A 5,625-nucleotide genomic window follows, 5' to 3' on the forward strand; every position below is an offset into this window, starting at 1 on the left:
TTCCCCATGTAAGCAGCTCAGGAAGCCCATTTCCCACGCCCAGCAGCCCACCCCTGTTGCAATGTAGAAAGGACATCAGTCAGTTCATGATGCTTAGCCAAATTGCTTCATTCCCGTTTCGTATCCTACAAGCACAAATTTCTTGGGCATTGAAAAGCTCTCTCTATGATTCAATAGTCCCAAGCACAACATGTTTGGTGTTTGCCATTTTTGTTTGTTTGTTCTTCATGTAAAACACACTGCTGAGAAGGGGACACAATTCAAAACAAATTGTAAATGAGGGGAAATACAGAAAACACACATGGAGCATGGAAGTTTATCTCCTTTACTGATCTCTCCCTGACATAACCAAAGAGATATCACCATGATTACTACAGTAGTGCATGCTGATGTCCAAGCATGGGGACTTACTGCATCAGGCACTGTACAAACACAGAAGGGTGACTGAAATCCTTGTCCTGAATTGTTTAGAGTGTGCAGGCTGACACTGAGAAGAGAAAAGGAAAACACAAAAGCAGAATGATGATATTGGCAAATACACTGGTTCTACCACCTACGTTTTAGAAGGGGAAGGCTAGCAAGGAAAGAAAAAGTGCCAGGTAAATACCAACTAAATGGAAAAACAAGAAAGCGAAAGAGCTCAAGGCAGAAAAAAGGTGAAGACAAGGAAGTGTGGAAGGATGCTAAAGTGCCAAGACTGGGGGTGTAGACATACTCCAGGTCAGAAACAGACATGCCCGAGACAGATTTAACACGTGGTTTTGTTACACTTAAGTGTTGCGTGGATGTTACCATTTTAAATTCCATCTTAAAATGCTGTTCCTCAGATTTTTCAATGGGAATGAACAAGGCCTGGTAAAACTATTTCAAATGAATGAGTCTCACATCAAAAACGGAGGTTTTTCAACATGAAGTCCGCCCACAGGATACCACATCCTCATATTGGGAAAAACTTACTGAGGCATTTCATCTCAGGTTTTAATCTGAATCCAAACATTCAGTGTCTGGGAGCCATCAGTTTGTGAGTACGTCTGAGATCCCAGTGTCCCATGGGAGAGGCAGCCCTGCTCAGGAGCTCGTCGGGGAGGGGACACCAACGGTACTCAAGAGACCAAGCAGCACCCTGTTGGGCTGAGACGGATTCGTACTGGGATTAGTGCTGACCTCAAACACAAAGTTTGGAAACTAAACATTTCATCTTAGAAATGCCAAAACAAAATGTTCTGACACTTCCGAGGGGAAATTTTTTTAATTTTCCACCAAAGACTTTAATTTCAGGATGGAAGCAAGTACCAAGATACCAGAATTTTTAACCTAACAAGAATCCCCACTTTGAGAGTTTACCCAGGAGAGCTGCGGCCGAGTCGTGCCAGTCTTCAGGAAGAAACAGCTCCTCCCTCTCTCCCTCCCTCCTCCTCCCTCAAAACCCCAACAAAACCACAACAACTTAGACTGCCACCAGGCCAGCAAGAATTTTATATTAAACGATTGCCCTCAGCCACCCTGGGCCATTCAGCTGAATTAAGTCAAAGGGACTGCTGGCAGGCTTAAAAATAGGCATGTGTTTAAGAGCTTTGCTGGCTTTGCTGTTGCAGTGAAAAAAAGGAAGTTGGAGAAGCATCAATCTGGAATTGAAAATATCATCAATATCTCCAAGACACAAGATACAATTGGAATTAATAATTAATTCTGGTCTACAGTGCCTTGCATGAAGCTTATCTGAGAGCAAAGTGAGAGATACTAGCTGGTTTTCCCTTCCTGTTATTTTATATTCATGTGAAAACAGGTTCAGTAATCAGAAGAAAGAGAGATGTAAGACACTGTGCTGTGGGAAGGGGTGTATCATAGTAAGGGAACTGAGGAATAACTACAGCACCGAGTGGACTGACACAGCGAGGATGACATATGGGTAAGGCAAAAATTCCTTGATAAGTGTTCTACTTTGTATTATCACTTTGGCGATTTTCAGTACTTCGATTTTGTGACAAGCCTTCCTGCACAGTGTCATTAATATTTTTCCTCCCTTTAAGACTGTGGCTGTAAGCAGCAGCAATATTTCTTCCTGCCAGCTTCCAGAAAGAAAGGAAGACACCCCCCTCAGCAGTGGAAATCTGCTGTGCCTACCTTTGTAACACTCTCACATACTTTTCGTTGGTCTATAACCTATGTTCTATTTTAAATGAAGGATGCCCACAATGGCTCTTCTGGGCTTGCTCTAGCTAGCTGGAGTCATCTTTAGGGTAATATGTCATTCAATCAATGATGGTCTGAGGATGAATCCATTCAGAAGGTTGGCAAAAACAACCCCTCTAAAATTTGTATCAAGGGACCTGGAGAAAAAAATAATTGCAAAGAACAAGCTATGCAGATGCTAGGTGTGTTTTCAAATGTAGATTAAGTTTCTAATACTACGCACATCTCTGAAAGAGTTTGTATCTACTGCAGAGAAGGAACAAGTAATACTCTATACAAATTCAGGAAGGTGTTGGAAGAGAGAGGGCAGACATATGTCAATTTTCCTTTTAGATAAGCCACATATTTCAGCAGCAACATGCCAGATTTCCTCTCTTCCCCACTGTCTTTGTTGTTTTCTCTTTCTCTCCTACTTCTCCTTCTGGTGTTCTCCAATGCAACCCTGCAGGCTGTGAACATACATATTACAACTAGTGTTACGGGAGTCAGCTGAGGCACCAGAAACAGTGTAGTCACATTAATACAGAAGATAAATTAGCATGTGTGAAGACCATGGTAAAAGAACAGCCAGTACCTGAGCTTGCCCATCTCTACCTGGTACTGCAGCCAGAGATTTGGCAAAGTAGGACTGGCTTTTTTCTCTCCATGAAGTCCTACTTCATCCACGTGCCACACTGGCCCCCAGCTGTAGGGAAGAGCAACTGAGCAAGCCAGAAAATTGTCACCCTGATTTCCCCCTTATTTTCCATGTTTTGTCCCCCTGCCTCTCTCACACAGTCAGGACTGCCCCCCGCAACAGCGTGACAACTAGGCACATAGGATATTTGTTTGGCAGGACTCTGCCAGAGGGCCATGTTATATAGCTGTTGTTACCTCTTTAACTTTCAACCGCATATGAAACATTTGAAGCTAATCCAACTCTTGACACTACAACAGTGGTGTCAAAGGAAGATGCGAAATAAACAGCGTTCCTCTCTACTGTCCAGCCACTGCAGACAGACAGACTAGTCTTGGGCAGGGTCCTGAAGGTCAGTATCCACAGTATCTGCAGCTAACCAGTGGTGGAGGGAGGGATTTTAGAAGAAAATTTGCAGCTACAACACAGAATGTGCTATCACACCTGCATTCAGTAGCTGTGCTACCTTTGGAGGAGCTCTCTTGGGTACCATAATACCCATTGCCCTATGCCGTTTTGACATGCTCCCAAATTCTTAACCATCTGCTCACACAGAGGTGGCGTTACATCACCCTGGCTGCTTTGCTGCATGCTCTACAGCAAGGGCCATCCAAGGGGGAAAAATAGCGAGAACTATCTTACAAGCTACAATGGGAAGCCACAATGGCCATCAGCACGCCATGGGATAGCAGAGGCAGCCCACCTTCCCAACCCTACGCAGGGCTGAGAAGTCCAGATGGGACCCAAAGCATTTTCTCCTCTTCCTGCAGAAAGCCATGGCAGGGTAAGGCAGGAAGCCCCACCAGAATCTGACTGTTGCATGACAGGCAAATTCAGGCAAGCAGAAGAAACCAGCAGAAACCAGGGTGTTGTTTTTGTACCACAGCTCGGAGAGAATACAGAACTTTCAAACGGCAAGTCCAAAGTCACTTTGAGAAGCCCCTGAGAGCGTTTCATCCTCACGCAAAGAGGAGAAGGCGGCTCTGCCAGTATGTATGCCACAAGAACGATAATTATCCTGATGCATTTTAATAAGCATTATATGCAAAATCATATTTTGATAGACCAAAATAGCTCTCATCCTAATTACAGACATTTGAAGTAGTAGATATTACTCACCCATTTAGAGCTCAAGCCTGTGAGCCACCAGGCAGTTTGAAACATGCTTGAACTCCTGCTGTGGATGGAGCCTGCCTTTAACAGGGAGTGAAGACCACACAGAAGTTATGGGCTTGAAACAGAATTTACTTGTGAAATCCTGTGGCCTATAATAAGCAAGAGAGCAGAACAGATGATAGACAAGGTCCCTTCTAGCTGGGAAATCTGGCAACCAGCTAATATGTATGTTCCCAGATGAGTCTATTACCCAAGTAAGGCTGTAACTACCGCACACAAGCACTCCATCATCTGGAAGTTTCAAAACAGACATTGTACACCCTGAAATACTGTCACAATAGTCATTAACACGGAAAGACAAGTTGCAAGTCGGCTGCTTCATCAGCCTAACAGACAGCAACAGACTAAGCCATTAGCAATTAATTAATGGTCAATGACATTTAAAACCCTAAAGACCACACATCCCAGTCTATTTATAATTGGCAAATACATTTAAATAACTAGCGGGATTATGGCTTGCTTTATCTGCTGCCGCTCTCCTCCTTATCCCCCTCCCTTTACAAACCGTGGGGACCGTAGGAGGGTTACCTATGGGAGTGCTCTGCTTGGGTTCAGCACCAGACGGTTTCCAACGCTGTGTACTGGCAGCCTGGTCTGAAGCCCACGGACATGAGTCATCATCAGTGAGAGTTTTTCTGTTTATTTCAATGGGCATTGGATGGGCTGTAAATATCCTTGCCAAAAGCAGTCATTTCTAATAGATAAATATCCTCTGCTTTCACTGGTTTCATGACTTTGAAATGGCTAGATTACTCTGTACAGTCAGAGTTGAGACATTACTCAGCGTACCTCCTGCACGCGCTATCAACAGCCCATGTCCAAAGATAAGTGCAACACAGGGTTAACATTAAGTTTAAAAATTTGTTGACATTGAAAGTTAAACTCCTCTGACACATGTGGGCATTATTACTGATCAGTTTCATAATCGCTTATATCTGCAAAGAGCCATATGATACCTGGCTATTAAAAGGAAAAGAAAAAAAAAGGCAAAAGAATATGAAACTCCAAGGCTGAATCTCAGAACCGGCTAGGGTTTGTCACAACTTCTGTAACAGAAGTGTTTCTTGTCTTTTTTTTTTTTTTTTTTTCTTTTTTTTTTCCCCCCCCCCCCAAGTCCTGAAGGTAATGCTGGCTGAAAGGGTCTTCACTGTAACCTGGGCATTTTTACTGCTGGTACTGGTTTTTTACTTTTTTTGATGATAGAGTTAAAATTAAACCTCAGCTATACCACAAAAAAAAAAAAAAAAAAGTAGTAATACATTTCTGTATAGATAATGCACTCCTCCCAGAGCCAGGCATTTTTATTTGCATGTGCCCAATTACACCTACTTCATTTACCCGGACCCTCAACTGTCCTTCCAAAACACAAACTAAACAGCCAAACAACAGAAAAGCCAGGACCCGAAGCCGCCAGCCCCCGAGCGACCCACGCACCGTGCCTTCGGTCCGGCTGGCGCCACAGGACTTCCCTGCCATCAATCCACGCGCGGGCAGACGCTCACGCACAGACCTCCTCCTCCTCCTCCTCCTCCTCCCCGCGGGGACGGGACGCGTCCTTTCCTTCTGCTGCCGCTTTCCCC

This window comes from Pygoscelis adeliae, unplaced genomic scaffold (assembly GCF_000699105.1).
Source record: "Pygoscelis adeliae isolate BGI_AS28 unplaced genomic scaffold, ASM69910v1 Scaffold110, whole genome shotgun sequence".
In the NCBI taxonomy this organism is placed as follows: domain Eukaryota; kingdom Metazoa; phylum Chordata; class Aves; order Sphenisciformes; family Spheniscidae; genus Pygoscelis; species Pygoscelis adeliae.